Source organism: Natator depressus, chromosome 5 (genome assembly GCF_965152275.1).
Source record: "Natator depressus isolate rNatDep1 chromosome 5, rNatDep2.hap1, whole genome shotgun sequence".
NCBI lineage: Eukaryota > Metazoa > Chordata > Testudines > Cheloniidae > Natator > Natator depressus.
The window spans coordinates 70,045,874-70,067,336 of NC_134238.1; the positions used below are offsets into that span (position 1 = coordinate 70,045,874).

The 21,463-nt window shown below is 41.0% G+C and overlaps 1 protein-coding gene across 3 annotated transcripts in view; it reads right to left on the minus strand.

The window, feature by feature from the left end:
* Window positions 1-21,463, minus strand: part of EPB41L4A (erythrocyte membrane protein band 4.1 like 4A) — a 209,880-nt gene that overhangs the window by 143,897 nt on the left and 44,520 nt on the right. The gene's annotated exons all lie outside the window — the stretch shown is intronic.

Consider the following 21,463-nt stretch of genomic DNA (forward strand, 5'->3'; position numbering starts at 1 on the left):
GTCACAAGCTGTTGCTTCCCAGTTGCTGGAGTCAACTTGACGTGCTTTCAAGTTTGACTTTTGTGTGTCTTTACATCATTTATACTGGCCAACATGAGAACGGGAGCATTGCTTTAACCAACCATCAAATATTGCCTTAGGTAGTCTTGAGTCAGCCATATGAATGAGATGCCTACACCAATGCAGCTGAGCTTTTATGAGCATTCTTTGAATGCCAGACATCCAACAATGATTAAGGATTTCAACATTGTGAATCTTGTCCCATCATTTGACCCTGCAAACACACCAAAGATAACTTGATGAATTCCATATGCGCTTCATACCATGGCAGTGAAATCTTATCCAGGTCTCACAACCACATAGAAGCACTGTAAGCACAATGGCCCAATAAATGGACTGATTTAGCTCTGTACTTATTTTGATGCCATTATTGTTCCATAGGCAGTGTGACAGCCTTCCAAATGCAGAGCTGGTCTTGGCTGTGGGATGGGTAATATCATCATAAATTGTGGCACTCTGTGACAACATACTCCCTAGGTAGCAAAATTTTTCCACAGACTTGAGAGAAATTGTTGATCTTAATAATCTGGCAGACATGCAACCCCTTGCACAGGTTGGTATAGTACTTCTATTTTCTCTAGGCTGATTGCGAAACCAAAATTACTGACTACATGAGCAAAGGGATCAGTTATAAACTGAATGTCATCAATGAAGTGAGCAACCAGTGCACGCTCCTCAGTGAATAAAAGTTCCTTAATGAGTAAATCTGCAGTAATCCCTGTACTGCAGGAAATTATTGTTCCCCAGTGCGTAAGTGACAACTATTGAACCTAACAACTTGTGGTGGAGGAGATTATTTAGAAAGACATCCAATCTCAATTTAAAGGCTCCGAGTGATGATGAGTTTACCACAACCCTACGTAAACTGCTCCAAAGGTTAATTGCCCACATTGTTAAAAAGTCATGTCTTATTTCCAGTCTGAATTTTTCTAATTTATGACTATGTATCCTGTAAAGAACAACTATTATTCATGCACAAAAAATAATTACATTTATTTAGGAGTCAAAAATGATATATGCAATGCCACATGGGACACAACTACTTGTCCTAAAGACTCTGTGACACAGCCTCACTTTGGCAGTCATCTTTTATCATTTTTCTCACCAAATCTAATCCGAATCTAAAGAAAATTCCAATTCTCTTTAAAAATTTTCATAAGACTTGGAGTTTCATAAAACTAGGAGTTTGAAAATGAAAAATAGATCACACCAAGAGATGATTTTTTTTTATTTACAATGACCTTTTCTTATAGGAGTGCTACAAAAATATGAAAAGTGTACAATATTGGGAGTATTTTTTCCAAAATAAAATTTGTTGGTATGCTCACATCTGTTCAAGTCAGTATAATTTACAATAAAGCAATCTACATATTCATATTGGGGGAAAATATCCTACAGATTAGCAAGACTCGATTTAATCATGGATTTCTACATAAAAGTGCATTCTTGTTGGTTGTTATAACCTTAATACATATTCTTCACAACTCAGAGATAGATGTAGGTTTCATTTTTAGAAGGTACACACTATACATTTTTAAAGTGATGTTCCTTTCATCATCTTCAACACAGCTTGATCCTGAGAAAGAACACTTCTCATGATGTTGTTTCATTGAGGCAACCAGGCCTTGCATTTCTTTGTTGCACTGTTTGCATTTTGTATGCATGACTGTCTTACCCACAGGAAGAGGAACTTCATTAAAATATTCCCAAACTGGGTCTCTTTTACGGCCTGCTGCCATTATAGGTTTTCCCTTCCAATGAGAGAATGGTATGGTAGATCTCAAATCAATGAAGGCTACATGCAGAAAAACCTCAAGACTTCTGGAATATACTGCTCAAACAGTTTCACTTTTGTTTCTACTGCCTGTCCCTTCCTTCTCACATTTATCGCCAGACTTCTTCTCCTTGTCCAAATCTATTCCGCCCCCAACAATCTTCTATTCATTGAACTTTTTGAAACTTCGCACTTTTACAGAGAGGTAAGAGATTAACTCTGTGTACACAAATTTGCAGAGGGACAATAGGGTTGAGGTCTGTTATTTCTCAACTCTATATATTATTTATTTTAAAACATTTTTGCTGTTAACAAGCATGTTATCTCTGGAGACAAAAATCCACAGTTTGAGAACTGCAAAACTAAGCTTCTCTGATGGTATCTTCTAGACTGAGCACTGATTCCCATTGGGTAGATAGAAAGATTAACCTAAATAATCAAAATAGAAGCCCCAGGAACCCCATAAGATTGGGTCCCTAATCCATGAACTATTGGAACTCATTTACAGAACTTTTCTTAAACATTACATGAATATATTGTCTCATACCACAGAATTAGAATTTATAATTTCTATTCTATGATGAGATATCTTTGAGCTATAATATATCTTAATTAAAACGGTCTTTAGATAGGTTTTTTCCTCAAAAAGCATTTTATCAAAAATCCCATTTAAATAAAAAAATCGGATTTTTTTTATTTTTTTTTAAATCATTGATTTTTATCCACCCTGTTGCAAAGTGAGGGAAGTTAGGAAATACCAGAATGAAGGCTGCCTGTGCAACTTTAGTTCACCCCCCTTGTGTATATGCTTTATGACAGAGTCTAATTGCATGATCACATACTGTACTATCTTTTCCAAATAACCCCTGTCACATTCAGGCTTCCCCCACTTCACTGGCTCTTAGTCCAAGTCTCCTTCCCTGGTTTCATCATCCAATCTCAGTCTCCCTCTCCCTCTCTCCAGCTCCTTGTTCCACTCTCTCCCTTGTCCGGATCTCTGTCCAAGTCTCTTTGCCAGCCACTCCCTGTTCTCCTCCTGCACTCCTGCTTCTTCAAGATCTGTCTTCCCGCCCCCTCATGCCCATTCCCCAAACCCCCCACCTCTGTTCCCCCCTGCAGGTTCCCAGTCTCAGCCTCTCCCTACAGTTTTTCATCCAATAGCAGTGGCTCCCAGTTCCTGTCTCCCCTTCCAGTTCCAAGTCCCAGCCTCCCCTTCTATACTCTGATCCCAGCCCCAGTCTCTTTGCTCAACTAGTCCCCAGTGCCCTCCGTCCACAACTCCCAGTCAGTGTTTCTCTCTCCATCTTGGGTGACCATACGTCCTCTTTTGGCCGGGACAGTCCCTTTTTTAAGCCCTATCCCGGCCGTCCCAACTTTTTTTGCAAAACTGGGTATTTGCCAACTGAACATCAGTTGTCAAGAGCAAACTGGACAAATGCAGTTTTGCCAAAAAAAGGGGGGTGCAACCCCCAGCAAGGAGCGGAGGAAAGTGCGAGGGGATAGGCAGGGGTGGGTGGTAACACCAGCCCTGCCCAGAAGGCTCAGGAGAGCGGCTAGGGCCTGGCCAGCCCCAGGTGGTGACCCATTTTCCCTCTGGTAAAATATTATCACCCTAACTCCACCCATTCCCCACCTCCAGTCCCAGTATCACCAGGCTCCTTGTCCCAATTTACTCCCTTCCCTCCCTATCCCCAATGCAGCTCTTGTCCCTTCTGCAATCAAATAAGGTGACTACCTCCACCACACTGTCTGGCCACCAGCTGGAAGGGTCATTAAGAGCACAGAAGAGAGACTCTCTGATCTCAGTTCCGGGGCCTGACCCAATGAAGCAATTAATGAGCAGTCTAGTCACACATAGGGACTGTGAGCAGTTGCTCTGTAGGGATGGCACATACACACCGTGGTCAGCACTAGCAGCTGTGAGAGGCTCGAGAATGCTTAGTGAAGGTGGAATCGTCAGAAATTTTATCTGTGAAACTCTAAGAAGCCTCTACTGAGCATGTGTGAACTAAGCTTTTTCAAAGGCTTACAACTTGGCCAAATTTGGGCAGATTTTCAAGGGAGCAGCAAAAGGTATATCTCTGATGCCAAGACCATCCCCGGGAAATTTCAAATCCCTAATCCAAAGCACTACACACCTTCTCAAAGGAAAGGTCACTAGAATTTTTTTAAATGGCAAAATAATGTATTTTTCTCTAGTCTTTTTCTCTGAAACAGCTGAACCAATTTGGCTAAAGCATTCCAAAAAATATTCAGCCTGAAGCAGAACGCCCAGTACAAAAAATTTCAGTCCACAGAGTCAGTGTTTGGCAAAGTTATAAGCAACTATAAACAGGGATTTATAAGGAAATAGCGAGCAACCTTAACAAGTGGTTCTGCCTGCCATGCTTACAATACCTTTTGCATTCAGAGAACCCCCAAAGTGCTTTGCAAACTGAATTTACAGCAGTGAACTCAGATTTTATAAAATGAGCAGGTTAGATTGAATTAGTACTCGGGTGGGAACCTCCAGTGATGACTCAGCTTCCACAGGAAATGGTGATGGTGTTTCAATAGGTACCACCCTCCTCTCTGAATCAGTATGGAGCTAAATACCCTTCCTGGTATTAAGGAACACTGTGGTGTATTTCAACCAATACTTAAATCCAAGGTCTTGTCCACTTCCAGTAATTAAATCTCCCGAGGCACTTGAGTTAATTTGATGTTAACCCTAGTGTCCTGGATTAACATAAATTTGGTTGAATAAACTATATTCTCTCTACCTAAAATTCCCCCTGTATTTTTAGATGATAGTCTTCATTTCCTGTCCAAAGTTATTGTGTAGTTTTTCTACATGCTATTAAAAAGCTATCACCCTTCACTTTGCAACTGCAGCAACACACGTTAATAGTAGGTACAGCAATTTCTCTATATATTCAAAATGCTTTGAGATTCTTCTGCAACACAAATATAAGATAACTTTGATAACCCTATGTATAGAGAATTTTAGGTTGTTACTCAACTCCCTGGTCAATATTCAGTAGCAATCTGACCACTGTGTATTACAAAAAAGGAATAGGAAAACTTACACTAGATACGTGAATTATAGGTTGTCTTTGAAAATCCTGATATTGAATTAAATAAACCTCAGATATGCAAATAATTTTAACTTGAAAAGTGGAGAGAGAGGTGTATACATCTCTTTAAAAATGCATATCTTATAATATTATCTTCTATAATGACTATTCTGGTATTTTAGGTGTGATCTCTTATAAATTAATGGCAACAACAACCCTGGCAAAGGTAATAAAACTGTCAATGATCTTTTTTTTTAAGTTAGATCTTGATATATTAGAAAAATGTATCAAGAACTATACTGTAGTGGGGTGGCTGCCCCACTCCTATCCTAGATGGGGCTTCAGCAGGCCAGGGAGGCGGTACAGGTGGGTGGCCAATCAGAGAAGGCCTGCTAGGGAGCCAATCAGAGGCTGAGTTAGAGACAGCCAATCAGAGCCAGACTCAGCCATATATAAAGGCTGCCCAGGAAGGGAGAGGGCAGTCTCTCCCTGGTGGTCAAGGGAGGAGGACTGGCTCCTCTGCTGGAAGGTAGCACTTTGGACAGAGCAGTGCTGGGAAAGGTCAGAAGGAGCTGGGGAGCTCTGGCCAAGGAAAACCCCAGGCTGCCAGCCTAGGCCAGGCAGGTGCATAGGGCCGAAGGGGAAGTGGCCCAGGGACAATAGCAGGGCAAGGGGAAAGAAGGAGGGCAAAGAGGCTGCTGCTAAAGCGTCCCTGGGTTGAGTCCCCCCCTTCCCCTTGTGCTATGCTGTGCTAAAGAAGAGCGTGGCCTGATCCAGGCTAGGCCCTGTGATAAGGGGCTAGACTTAGAGGCTGCAGCTGGCCACTACAACAGGTGCAGATTGTGGACTGCTGATGACACCAAACACCTAGAAGAGGGTGAGACTGGAGCAGTGGGCACTGCTGGAGGGCAGTGTCCTGAAGAAGATGCTATTGAGCAATGAGGGTGCCCAAAGCAGCAGAGGGGCAAGGCACCATGTGGAAAAGGTGCTCTGTGACTGGACAGAGCTAATTCCTGGAGCAACCAGTGGGAGGTGCCAGCAGTGGTGAGTCCTAACCCTGTCACACATACCTATCTAGGTACTTCTACATCTTATTCTGAATTCTTCTAAAAACTCTATCTTTTGGGGCCTGCAAGGAGCTGAGCATCTCATTTTCACTGACTTTAATGGGAGATTCACAGATATTAAGGTCAGAAGGGACCATTATGATGTAGGTGCTCAGTACATCCTAGGATAAAGCCCTTCTTTTTAAAACTGCAGAATTAAGTCTATTCCTCAGTAAGGATCTCTGTTCACACAGGCTATTGAATGGTTAACTCTTCAGTGCCCACAATTGAGCTTTTTTGACTTCCAGTGCTAATGAAAAATGCACTACCCTCCAACATCCTGAGAACCAGACCCAAGGGATTAATTAATAAAATGCTCCAGGCACACTACCCTTTCCTAAAGCAGCTTGGTGTGTGTTTTACTACATAAATCTGTTTATTTATATTTCCCATCCAACAGTTTTAGTGGAAATACATTAAGAATTTTTTAAAAATGCACATAATACTCAAATCATAGTATTTTGCATTAGAAATAAAGGCTAATTAATACTGAAGGGCAAAAACTCCTCTTTATATAATTAGAAAAAACTGAGATCCATACAAAACTTTTTCACACAAAGATTTTAATAGAATAAATTGAACAAATATTTCCAGCAAGTTCTGTCTCATTTTAGACACTTCAAGGGAAATCTTGATTCCATTAAAGGCAATAGTAGCTTTACCATTGACTTCAATAGGACCAGGATTTCACTCAAACTGGAAATTTAAGATTTCTATATTTAAGTGGTTTTTTAAAAAGTAACTAGTTTCTAGTAATTGCAGTCTCCATCATGAGATATTGTCCTTTTGCTTGAGACAGAAGTCTAACTCAACTTGCTTCATGCACAAAGCCTACCATTTTACAATAATTTCAAATATAGTAATAGAAATAGCACTGCTGAAAACAGAGGTTATAGTGCAAAAAGAACAAATTATAAACCTGATAAATACATAATACAAAGTTGTTCATCACCTTCACATTTTCATTTTTTGAGGCTTCTATCTCAAGCTATTACACTACTGATATAAGGAATATCATAGAATCATATGGCCTTTGCTCTCAAACCCAACAAACTGTCTTCAACAAAGTACTAGAGAAGACTCCATTAAATGTGCTTGAAAGTGAGTGAGTCATTACCAAGTAGCTGACAGTGCCCAATATAAATGTTACGCTAGGTAAATCACAATAGGCACTGTTAACAAGGCTGTTAAATTTCAAATAGGAAAATCACAGGTTTTTTGTTTTTGTTCTACTTGAAGTGTATTTAAATACAGTATTGGCGGTAATATCTTTATTTACATTAAATACAGCCTACTGTGCAATTAGGGCTTGATCCTGTTCACACTGAAGTCAATAACAAAACTCACGATGGCTTAAACAGTGAAAGATCAAATCCTGAGACTTTAATCAGATTGGCTGATGATAAAATACAGGTCTACTAGCAGTTTGCAGGGACTGGATAAACTTTTTTTCTCTGTATTTTAATTAATAAATAAATAGCACTATTGTGAGCCTGAAAAGATCAGTTCCATTTTATTCTATATGGGGTTTTTATACCATGCTCATCACTGTATCATCTGAATGCCTTCCAGTAGTGCATTAAGCAATGTGACTACACGTCTGTCATGTGTTTGATCTCCTCTCCCTGGTGGGAGAAGCGCATGCACCAGAGTGTCTTGTTTTGGTAGAGCGTGTCTTATTTATATTACACACACACACCCCTGTTGCCATCTCTTTGTTAAAGAAGGCAACGTCTTCTTGGAGTGGAAAGTGGTGAAGTTTGTGATGGATCTTAGCTCCAGGGGGAGTTCATTCCAACCCCCTCAAAGTTTGTCTCCCACACAGATGAGGTTAACTCTTATTGTTGAAAGACCCATTGTGCCAGAGGAGCATAGCTGTCATCATTCCAGAGCTTTAGACAATCTTTTAGACACTCTGGGCCAACCTCTGAAGATAAGGACCAAGATCTTGAACTAAATTTCATGGAGACCAGAGTTTCTCAAATTGTGGGTCCTGACCCAAAAGGGAGTTGCAGGGGGGCCACAAGGTTATTTTAGGGGGGGGTCACGGTATTGCCACCCTTACTTCTGCATTGCCTTCAGAGCTGGGCAGCTGCAGAGTGGCAGCTGTTGGCCAGGCACCCAGCTCTGCAGCAGCAGCACAGAAGTAAGCGTGGCAATATCATACCATGCCATCCTTACTACTTACTACTTCTCTGCTGCTGGCGGCGGCTTTGCCTTCAGAACTGATCTCCTGACCAGCAGCCACCGCTTTCCAGCAGCCCAGCTCTGAAGGCAGCGCCACCAGCAGTAGCAGTACCGCAACACTCCCTACAATAATCTTGTGAACCCCTCAACTCCTTTTTTGGTCAGGACCCCTATAATTACAACACCATGAAATTTCAGATTGAAATATCTGAAATCATGAAATGTATGATTTTAAAATCCTATGACTGTGAAATTGACCAAAATGGACCATAAATTTGGTAAGCATGAGTAACTGAGACCAGGTCATCCTCTATCAGGATGGGACAGAGTTTTCTAGCCAACTGAAGACCGTAGAAAGCATTACTCATGGATGCTGCTATGTTAGAGCTCATCCTCAGCAGGAAATCCAAGAATACTCCTACAATACAGACAGAACTGACCAGTTATGAATCTTCAACCAACGGAGTAGCATGCATCTTCTACCAATGGAGACTGCACATGGCTGTAAATTCTTCCAAATACTTTCCTCTGCCCACCAGCATCACCTCTGTTTTGCACAGGTTCAGCTTCATGCAGCTGCTCTTCATCCAAGCACTGCGCCATATTGGTGGTAATCATGTGCACTGAAGGATAGGTAGAGGTGTCTGCCATCTGCATATAGCTGGCACTTGAGTCCATGTTTGACCAGTTCACCTAGTGATTGCATGCAGATATTCAAAAAGACCAGAAAGAGAAATGATCCTTGTGAACTCCACATGCCAGGGGTCGAGAGGTGGAAGTGCACTTTCCCATCACCACTCATTAGGTGCATCCTTCCATGAAGGACTCAAACCATTTTAGCACATTACCCTGGACCTCTGCTACCTCTCTCAGGTCAGACAACAGAATCTCATAATCAACTGTGTCAAATACAGTTCTTGCTGACATGCGCTATATTTCTAGAGCAAAACCTTATAGACAGCATTCCTATAAAGGGATGCCTCCAGAATAGTCCCTTATGTCTGAATTGCCTGGAAGTTTTATTACAAAGTTAACGGCACTCCACACAGGTGCAAGCATGGCGCCTGCTGAAGGATCGGAGCCTTTATTTGTAGAAGAGCCAGTCTTAATTTAAAACGTTTACATCATTTTGGATCTGATGCTGCAAACCCTTATTCATGAAACTTCCCATTGACATTAATTGCGTAAGGACCATCACACATGAGTATCAAGCCTTTAAACATATTTTAATAGTTTCCTTAAAATGCAAACTATAACTGCCATCTCTAATGTTTAAAAGAAGCTCTCAAAATATCTGAGCATTCCAGCAGATTTCAAGCATGGCTTAGAGCAGAAACATATTCTGTTTTAGCTGCTATAATTTAAGATAACCAATATTACTTTTATATATATATATATAAATTTTCTGCAGCAAGAGAGATTTCAGTGGAATTTTCCATCTGGAAAAATTTAGGCCAAATATCTTGTTTAAGACCAGGTCAGCATTTAAACTGTGTCCAACCAAGCCACAATGGTGCCTTTTGAGATATGTAGTTCCAGGTCCCTCATTCCCCTGCTATTTCCTAGAGGCCCTGCTTCCTGGCTATACTACATCTCTTATGAGGCAACCTAGAGTTCCTCCACAGGGAGGGACTGCAGCCCCTAATGGGAGATGTAGTCCAGGCAGGAGCAGAGCCCATGTGAAAGAATGAAGGCAAGGGGGACCCAGAACTCCAATTCCCACAAAGAAAAGCAGTGGCTCAAGTGGACAAAAAGATTCATGTCAATTTGACCCAACCTGAAATATTTCAGATTGACAAAGCAAAACAATGTTTTGCTTCAGGAACCTCTGAACACTTAATTTTTCTCAAATATGGAAACAAAATATTCTGAATTTTATGGAACTTTACATTCCATGAAAAGTTGATATTTTGACTTTCTGTCCTGGTTCAGGATGAAAAATAGGACAAATTCCTTTTTTCAACCAGCTTTCTGTAGCTACAACATTCAAGTGACTAAAATGTTGTCTTTGTTCAGTCTGACATTAGGAATGATTACTTTGATCTACACCACCAAATATGCATATATATAATTTGCACATAAGAATGATAGGAATTTTATATAATGTGTACCATTTGCCCATTAATAGACTTTGTTCATGCAAATCTGAAGTCTCAAATAGACTGAGCAAAGCAGCAGTGATGGTGCAATTCAGAACTACCTTTAGTAGATTTAGTGCCCGTCAAGTCAAACACTGCCAAACTCACATTAGAGCTAAAGGCCTACAGAACCAGGCTGAAGTGCCACTACTCCACCAAAAGTGTCTCTTAAATAACAGCTATGAAGAAATGAGAACTGAAGGTGTAGTATAAGGCTAATAGCAGAAATCTTAAGTTAAGAATCCCAAGCTCTGAGGATTCTACCTCTAAATAACTAAGACTTACTCCCTTACAGAGGCCATTTATGAGAAGCTAGAGGATATCTGTCAGACATTTGGAGCAAATTTAAGCAGAGCTCTATGCACCAGAAGCATGATTCAATGCTCACTGAAGTCAATGGGAGCATTTTCAATCTTTGCAATGGCCACTGGTCAAGGCCCAGGTTAAGAAGTTCCCCAAATCATATTTATTATTTGTATTACAGTAGTGTCTAAGGAGACTATTCCTGGATCAGGGACCCACCACAAAACATATAACAAAACAGATGGATCCTGATCCAAAGAACATTGTATGCTCTAGTTATGGGAGGTTTCTAAGATTTCAAATGAAAGTTATTCTCCAGGAGTTGGTTAACCATGTTAAAGGCTCATTGCTCTCAGATTCTACACTGTAAAACTTAAATCTCTGAAAATCAGGGTGATTGAGGAGATTCTGATAAAGCAGACTGTTGAAAAACTGTGTGCTATCTATACAAGCCCAGGGAACAATGGTCTGTGAGGGCAATATGATGTGGTCAAGATTATAGGTGCTCTATCTGGTCTTACTTCCCAAACCATTTTGACAACTAGAGAAAATAGCAGAAAGCTGTACATGAGTTTATATGCTCAAAGGAAAGAGGTACTGTATCTTCTATGCCAAAGAATGCCATTATCAAGAACAAAATGCTGATACTTCTTGAATGCTGAACTGGAAATAAGTTGAGATGAGCAAGAAACACTTGATGGAGGGATGATCAAAGATTGTAAAGGCTGATTCCCCACTCTGGCACTTTGAGTGCAGAAGGTGGGGGCCTGCAAGGATTCTAAAAATTAATACTGGCCCACACTAAGTAGTCCCATCAGAAGCTAGCCCATAATAGGGAGCAAAAAGTGAGTGTGGCCACCAGTGTGTGGGTTAAGGGCAAAGAAAAGGTTTAAATTCTGAAACCGTGCCAGAGGACCCCTGGGAATCTTCCTGAGAACAAGTGGTCCCAACAACCTATGGGTTACACAGCATTGTAGTGCAAAGAACTATCTGCATAGCTGCACCAACCACTAGCCATCAGGTTCAATGATCCAGAGCATTTTAATCAATAATAAAGTGCTGTTTTGTTTTTTAATGATGAGTTCAGCCTCACTTTTTTTGCTTACTCTTGCTCCTTGTTGCAAGTGCAGTGTACCACCCCTACTTTACTGTCCTGCCACACTGAATGAAATTAATTGTTCTATTTTCTTCAGTGTGGAATTAAATCAAAGCAGTAGTGGTGTTTTCAACTTATGCAGGAGGCAATCATCCCTCAGGGGCAAACAGTTTCAATTAAGACAGATCTGTAGGTGAAAAGGGGGGAAATAGTCACTTAAAATGACTATCTCCTCTAATATAAGCCCTTATATATAGCCTTGTGGTTTAGGTTTCCATTATTACTTTAAAACCTTATTTAGGAAAATGGCTACCGCTTTAGATAGAGAGTTTAGTGTTTTACAATACAACATCAATGAAGCATAAAAATTCTCTCATGGTTCCTACAGCAGTCTATTGTGCACCTAACCACACAGGTGAGAAGCAAGTAGTATGCTAATAGTCAAAGAGATCTGAGCTGCCTCTGCACTTGTGCTGCCTTCCTTTTGATCTTGTGCAGCTTTAGCAAAAATAGTCGTCGTCACGACGTCTTATCTGACAAAAAAAGCCTTATCTGGATTTTGCCCATTGATACTTTAGAAAACCTCTGATTTTTGTTCTTAATCTAAAGATTTACCAGCAAGATCACTAGTCCTCAGTCTAGTGAGAACATGCAACAATCAATACAGAAAAACACTACACACAAAATGTTTGTTAGCATATTCACTGGCATTAAAATTTTAGCTACAGTGGCTGGGCTAAATTCTTTTCCGTGTAACTTCAGTGGAATTTTGCCTGGGAGAATTTGGCCTATTGTTCCTAAACAGAATTTCATCACATTTTATCAAAATGTGAGCAGTTTGGTTAATTTCACTAGAAAGGTTCATATTTTTTAATCTAAACCTGTCCCCTTTAGATTTCATCATGCAACTGTGCACATCAACTACAATTTTTATCATCTTACCACAAAACAATGTCAGCTTCTTGTTCTCCCCTCCTGGTTGTGAGTGTAATCTGTACTATAGAAATAGGTCGACAAAAGTCAGCTTATATAAACCTAACCATGTAAGTATCTACACTAAAATTTCGCTCCTGTTGACGTAACTGCCCTGGTACTCCAACTTAACTCCACCTCCATGAGAGGCATAGTCAATGTTGATGTAGTTAGGTCAACGCAGTGTCAATGTAGACACGGTGTTGCTTAAACCAACTGTTACTGGCTTTCAGAAGCCATCCCACAATGCCCCACACAAACAGTACAAGCACTCATGGTGAGGATGCACACTGCCAACACAAGGAGCAAAGTGTAGACATGCACAAGCAATGTAATTACGGCGGTGGCTGTATGGCAACATAAGTTAGGTTGACTTAATTTTGTAGTATAGATATGCCCTTCGATTGGAAAGCCTATGATTTCTATTTCAGCCTAGTAGGGAAAGGCAGCTTTGCTCTCCAACTCCAAAAGCCATTCAATTCCTAAAAGGATCTATCAGGAAAGTAGTGAGTAGGGTAGATTTCCATCTACAAGTACTTGGAGGGAAAGTTCTTTTCTTCCTACCTAAGCACCACCTCATAAACACATGCTCTGAAACTGTTCTATGGAAATGTAGAATTATCATTTTGAGTCCTAGTGAGTTTCTGGTATTCTATAAAATGGGGCTACTGCCTATCTCACAAGGGTAATATGAAGCTTAATTAATATTTATTCAGCATCTTAAGAGCTCCATTTACAAAATGGTATAGCACTGCAAATTATTATTAACTGCTCTACTTATTGTTGCACAACCATAACTTGCCATGGTATTTCATGTTCAGTTTCAAGGCACAAATCCACAAAGGGACTCAGATGCCCAAATCCCAGGTCTAGGTGCTGCTGTGGTCCACAACACTTGCTCTACTCCCACCTAACTCTGTAGGTGCCTAAACTCACATGGTGCCTACATTTCCACTGCAAAAAGTTCCCTAGAAGCCTATTTCATGCCTAAGTCCCAGTGCAATCCTCAAACTAGGCAGAGAGGCATTCCCCATCTATCTTCTCTGCAGCACCCAATCCAGTAGCCATGCTCAAAGCCCACCTAACTCCACACAACCACCCAGGGAAGAGGTGGTGTCCTCACTTATAACCTTTAGCCGAGTGGTTAGGGTACTCACCTGAGATAAGGGAGACCCCAGTTCAATTCCTCCCTGTACATAGGGAGAAGGAATTTGAACAGGTGTCTCCCATCTCTCAGGTGAGTGACCTAACCACTGAACTATAGAATACTCTCATCTGGGTCTGTCTCTTTGTGTTGGTAGTCCATTGACCATAATATTATCGCAGTTCTCATCAATGGCTATGCATAGGACTCTGAAGTCCAAACCCTGATGCACAGAGTCAGCTGCACAAAGGGCATGGGAAGTCTACATTTATGATGTTGGATGATACAGCTCTGTATCACCTTTCACATGCAGCCTGGAGATGAATTTGTTCCTGCTCAAACCTGTTACATGCTGATCTTGTCAGAGACCACCAGTGAGTCCTGTTCTGAGTCATTTCCTCAAGTTCTTTGGAATTGATACCAGTCCACTGGAGACTGCCCTTCAGATTATCTCTGAAGCACTTATACGGATGATCCTTCTTTCTTTTGCCCTGACTCAGCTCCCCATACAAGATCTATTTTGGGAGACAGTGGTCTTCCAGTCTGATGACCTGTCCAGTCCACTTAAGTTGTACTCTCAGTAATATCTCCTCAGTACTGGTTGTGTTTGCTCTTCCAAGGACCTTAATATTGGTCACTCTGTCCTGCCAGTGAATACTCATTATTGAGTGGAGGGAGCACATGTGAAATTGCTCCAGCTGTTTAATGTGACATCTATATAGAGTCCCCATCTCAGATCCATACAGGAGAGATGTTAAAACTACTGCACTATAGATCTTCAATTTGGTGGAGAGATGAATGTTGTGTGTTAAGGAAATTTCCTCCAGAATTAGTAAAACCAGCCAGGGCCTTGGCTGACTCCAAACAAAAGTCCTTATCAAACAAATCCTCACTTGAACTGATCCACATTTTTCAATTGTGTGCCTTGGATGAAGATGACTGGCACTGGGGCATTGGAATGAGGTGCTGTTTGGAACAAGACCTCTGTCTTCCCAAGACTGATAGCAAAGCCAAAGAGCTGGGATGCTTCAGAAAATCTCTCAACGATGACCTGAAGGTCGCCATGTCTATGCACCATCAAGGCGCAGTCATCTGCAAAAAGTGCCTCAGTGAGAGGCCTCTCCAGCATCTTGGTCTGAGCACTGAATCTTCTAAGATCAAAGAGATCATTGAGTTGGTAGCAGATGTATATCCCCTGATCCAAGTCCCTTGTGGCATGGCTGAGGACACAGGCAAAGAACAAGTTCAACAGTACTGGAGCAAGTACACACCCTGGTTTCACTCCATTCAAGATTTCCAACACGTCAAAGCACATGGTGAGTACTTGTACTATCATATGGTCATGGAACAGAAGGATGATTTGTATGAACCTTCTTGGGCAGCCCAGTTTATTCAGAACAGCTCTCTGATTTGACCAAAGCTTTTGATATGGTCAGCAATGAAAACTGCATACAGGTCCATGTTCTGCTTTAAACATTTTTCCTGGACCTGCCTTACGACAAATCATGTCCATAGTACTACAACCCAGTCAGAAACCACACTGTGCTTCTGGCAGATTCTCCTGAGATATATTTGCAATGAGTCTGCTCAATAGAATGTGAGCTAGTATTTTCCCTGCTGTACAATGGAGACCAATGCCTCTGTAGTTCCTGCAGTCAGCTTTGCTGCCTTTGTTTTTGAACAGTGATACAATAATATCTTTGAAGTCTTGGGGCACTTCTTCCTCCCAAATGCTATGCAAGATGTCATGAAACACCTGAATGGCCTTGGGGGGGCCTGCTACTTTATACAGTTTTGCTGGAATACTAGACATTCCAGAGGGTTTGCCAGTTGTTTGATGGCTTTCATAACTCCCTCAACTGATGGAGAGAGCCTCTTTGCTGGGTTTCTAGGTTGATCAAGGACACTGATCAATGTGCATGATCTACTGAAGTGTTCAGCCCAACTCTATACAATTCCATTGTCTGTCTTTGAGGGTTGTGCCATCTACTGACTTCAAGGGGGCCGTACCATATTTAGATGGTCTGTAGACTCCTTTGAGAGAATCAAAACATCTTTGCATTGTTTGTATCTGCATAATGCTGAAGTTCTGCAGCTTTCCTCTCCCACCACTCATCCTGCATTCTCCTCAGTTCAGACTGGGCCTTGCTCTGTAGATACTTAAACCTATCTTTCTTTGAGATGGAAGTGAGTTCATTCTGTCATTCAACAAATGCTTTCTGCTTGTCACTTAGGAGTTTGGAAATGTCCTCATTGCTCTCATCAAATCAATCCTGGTGTACCTTTTCTTTGGCCCCATCACTGATTTAGCTGTGTCAATCACAAGTTTGAACAATTCCATTTTTCTGTTGGGTTGCCAGTTATTGGCGATCATGAAAAAAGCTTATCAAGTGACTGCTGAAACTGCACCTGACAGTTGATGTGCTTGAGCTTTGCTATGTTGAAGGCTGTTCTATTATGTTTGGGGCTCTTGTGCTGTGACGGGACTATATGCAGGTTAAGCGCTGCTCTTAACAATCTGTGGCTTGTCCAGCATTCTGCACCCCGCATGGCTCTAATTCTGACATTGCAGATGTCTCGTTGGAGGGTGACAACACAGACTATCAGGTGCCATTGTTTGGACGATGGGTGCATACATGTTTTATATTTATCATTTTGCCTAAAGGTGGTGTTAGTAATGAGCAGACAATTCTGCACATTTACCCAAGAGGAGAAGTCTGTTGCTGTTCATCTTTCCCACTCCATGTAGTCTTATCACACCTTTCCAGTCACTGCTGTCTCTACCAACTCTAGTATTAAAGTCTCCCAGTAGGATGAGCTTGTCATACCCACAGGTTGATCTGATGATAGTCAAGGTCAGAGTAGAACTGCTCCTTGCTTTCCTCAGTGCTGGTCAGTGTAGGTACAGAGGCACTGATGATAGTGACATGCCATAAAGAATTCAGAGGAAACTGAAGTTTCATGAGCCATTCATTCATGCCAACAGGGAGTTGTTTCAGGAGAAGCATTCTTATTGCAAATCCAACTCTATGGATCCTGTCTTCATCCTCTGCTTTTCCTTTCCAAAAGAGTGTAATTGCCTCCTAGATCACTGATGGAACAATCTCCAGCCAGTCTAATCTCACTCAGTGCTGCAATATTAATATTGCAGCAGGCAAGTTCTCTGGAAACAAGCACTGTTCTTCTCACAGGCATTTGGTATACAACCTCCATCCATAAGGGTGTGGACATTCCACACTCCTAGAATGAGTCTTTTCTTGTTTTTTGACCACTGTAGGATCTGCCATCTGCAATGTATAGAGCACCTTTTCTAGCCCCTTCCCTTAAAAGGGGTGAGCAGTGCTAGCCTAAAAACAGCTGCTCAATCGCCTAGGATGCTGCCAAACTTCTCCGCTGTCCCAGGAGTGGAGCTGAACAGCCACTAGTCCCAGGCTGCCTACATACAGGATTGTGGCTGCCAGTGGTCCTCTCGCTTCGCCACGCCCCCAATGCCGTAGGACTTGGATTAATGATAATGAAATTTGTTAATAGGATGAGAGTTGTGAGAACCTGTGCAGGAAATTTAAGTGAGAAAGCCGTTGCACATGGACAGTCCCACTCTCTCAGCTATGGAAGTCAGATTCCAGCGGCATGAAGAATCGTTACAGCTGGGAACTTCTTTAGCTGCAGTGGGCAACAAGGCCATCTTCAGTGCCTTGTCATGCTCTCCATGCCCCACAACACACTGCTGAACCACCTTCATGGCTGGTGAATCACAAATTGATTTCCTCGGCGCAGTTCGCCAGAACAGTCTTCACATGCTAGAGAAAGGCAGTTCCCCTATCAGCTACCTCCACTTTGTATTAAATAATTAAATATAAATTTGAGTGAGAAGACTCTCTCTATAGTCCAGTGGGTAAAGCACCCATCTGAGAGATGGAAGAATGTATAGGGAGCCAAGGTGCCTAACTCGGACTTTATGGATTTCAGTGATTTTGCAAGGCACCTAAAAGTTAGGTGTTGTGACACTAAGCTACTCAATGCCCAAGTCCCTTTATGGATCCAAGCTTAATATCTGTAATAATCGGATTATAAGATCTGGTAAGTCTTACTTATGAGTGTTAAGATGTAAACCCTATAATAAGGTAAAATTTTCAAAAGCACCTAAATGACTAGGGCAACAAAGTTACTTAGGTACTTTTACCAATAATGTTAAATGTACACTTAATGTTTGTAAGTGTGACTTACAAAATCTCCTGAAACAATGAGGAGACTGGGGGCACCTTAAAGACTAACAGATTTATTTGGGCATAAGCTTTTATCAGTAAAAAACCCACTTCAGATGCATGGAGTGAAATACAGTTGCAGGCATAAATATACTGACACATGAAGAGAAGGGAGTTACCTTACAAGTGGAGAACCAGTGCTGACAGGGCCAATTCAGTCAGGGTGGATGTGGTCCACTCCCAATAACTGATGGGGAGGGGTCAATACCAAGAGAGGGAAAATGGCTCTTGTAGTGAGCCAGCCAGTCCCTATTCAAGACCAAATTAATGGTGTTAAATTTGCAAATGAATTGTAGCTCTGCAGTTTCTCTTTCAAGTGTTTTTTGAAGGTTTTTTGTTGAAGGATGGCTACTTTTAAATCTGTTATAGAATGTCCAGGGAGATTCCAGTGTTTTCCTACTGGCTTTTGTATGTTACCATTCCTGATATCTGATTTGTGTCCATTTATTTTACGTAGAGACTGTCCGATCTGGCCAATGTACATAGCAGAGGGGCATTGCTGGCATATATCACATTAGTAGATGTGCAGGTGAATGAGCCCCTGATGGTGTCTCATGTGGTTGGGTCCTCTGATAGTGTTGCTAGAGTAGATATGGGGACAGAGCAGGCAACAGCGTTTGTTACAGAGATTGGTTTCTAGGTTAGTGTTTTCTGTGGCATGTTGTGTAGTTGCTGGTGAGTATTTGCTTCAGGTTGGGGGGGCTGTCTGTAAGCAAGGACTGGCCTGCCTCCCAAGGTCAGTGTCTTCCAGGATAGGTTGTAGATCGCTGATGTGCTGGAGAGGTTTTAGCTGGGGGCTGTACGTGATGGCCAGTGGTGGTCTGTTTTCCTTGTTGGGCCTATCCTGTAGTAAGTGACTTCTGGGTACCCATCTTGTTATGTCAATCTGTTTCCTCACTTCCCCAGGTTGGTACTATCTACTGAAAAAGTTACTGTTTTTTCCTGGATATGTATTCTCTCAAAATGTATCTTTATGTGAATAGGATAAATTTAGACTGCACACTATTGAAAATACTATGCTAAAAATACATTACCAAAGCATGAGTCCAGAAAATTATTTGAAGCTTTTCAAACAATACTTAACCATAGTGAGATATTCTAGTATTAACCAGCAAGCCTGTTTAACCTTACAAAGCAAATACACAATGTTAGTGTTTAAAGTCTATCATAGGTAGCACTGACTTCTGTTTACCTTTAACATTTGTGAAAACCTTGCTATCAAGAATTTTTAAAGGGAACGTTTAGAAAGGTATAGGCTAACACCACTCATCTAAAATTCCTTTCACTAATTATTAACAGAAGTCTCAACTCAAACTCCCTATCATTCAATAAATTCAGCTGTTAACATCTCCATTTTGAAACAATGCAGACAGTGCAGTGATTCATATCAAACCCATTCATTTAAAAAGCAATGTGATCTGGAGCCTTGGCATTATGTACAATATATAGGATTAATAATTTAAGCATTGCAAAAATCAAAGTGAGGAAAAATGAAATACAAACTATAGGTGCGACTGTATTATTGTTAAGAGAACAACAGACTAAGTTGCTCTGGCTATAGATATCTTTGTATCATAGTGATACTGCAGATTTTTCTCTGTCAAAAAGAAGCCAACATGGAACTTGTTGACACTTACTGTACATGTCTGAAGAATGAAAGGCAGTCCAACAAACTGCATTCAGTCCCTCATTTTTCAGTAAGCATTACATTAATCATAAAACTTGCAAAGACAGATAAAAGAATTGTTCTGTTAAAGTTCTTAGCATAAACATGGTACCAAGGCCAGAGTTCAGCATCAACCACCAATATGCTACAGATGTAGGCTATAGCCATCTGTTTTTACCAAACACTGTATTGTGCACTGAAACTATTTCTTAAATGCATTACTTCTGTTCACAAATAAACAGATTTCACATAGATTCTGTGGCTTGAATGTATTGTTGCCAAATGTTCCAATAGGTCAGTATCCTGCTTCATTCATATATGGCAATGAAATTTACAGTATCTCAAAAGAGCATCGGCAGAAGGACTAGAAATATCCATCTGCAAACTCGGGTAGACATTATTGTATCAGATTATATCACTTCACATTTTGAAAGCGCTCTCTAGAACCAGAAGGACTAGTAACAAAATTGCTTTTTAAAAATCTTTTAAATTTTCAAGGCCTGGCTAGGTGAATTATGTACTATAAGGTGCCACAAATACTCCTTGTTCTTTCTGTAGATTAACCAATTTATTTGAGCATATAAGCTTATGCTCAAATTGGTTAGTCTCCTAAGGTGCCACAAGGACTCATTGTTTTTGCTGATACAGACTAACATGGCTACCACTCAAACCTATGTACTATACAGATTCCCCACTTTGTGTGTATAGCTTAATAAATGAAAAGAGGATTTTCTTTTGCCCTGGTTTTTGCCCCTAGAACAGGACACACACACCTACTGCAGGAAGTGTTGGTAATTTTTTTATCAAATGTTTGTCATTTTTTGTCTATATAAAACTACTTGTTTCAGGAGTTTAACAATGAAGTCTTCCTGTTCTTTTAGTTCATCCAGTAATTAAGGAAACAGCCCAGCCTATGAACAATCAAAGCTTACATTAGATTTTTACATGCTGATTAAACATGTAAAAATCTAATGTATCTTCCCCAGCTGGCCAAAAAGAAAAGCTTATTTATAATTTCCAGCTAGAGAAAAGTTACTAGATAGCATAGAATGGAAGATTGGAGGGGGACAAAAATTAGAAAAGTCAAGCATGGTTTTATAGAAATCTCAATTTCACATACAACACAAACTGAATTTGGCATTAAAGGTCAAGTTATAAATAAACTTTTTCAATGTTTATCAGCATGAGTTGATATTTTCCTTTTCAAAATGGTGCTTTAAAATGTGAACATGATATGATGTAAATTCAAATGTATAAAATGTGTGGTTCTACTCTGAAAAGTGAATCTGTACAAAGTCTCATAGGATTGGTTCCACGGCTATTATGTCTGAGTAACTTCCATAACAAAATGCTAGTTTCTTTTTTCTTTACCTCCCAGCCCTGCAAATTCAAACTGACCTCTGAGGGTATGTCTACGATGCAGTTAGACACCCAGGGCTGGCCCATACCAGCTGACTTGGGCTAGTGGGGCTCAGGCTAAGCAGGTGTTTAGTTGCAATGTAGACTTCTGGGTTTGTGCTGGAGCCTGGGCTCTAAGACCCTGTGAGGTGGTAGGGTCCCAGAGCTTGGGCTGTAGGCTGAGCCTGCAAGTGTACACTGCAGTAAAACAGCCCCACAGCTCAAGCCCCAGGATCCTGAGTCAGCTGGCGCCAGCCAGCCACAGGTTTTTAATCTGCAGCATAGACATACCCTGAGT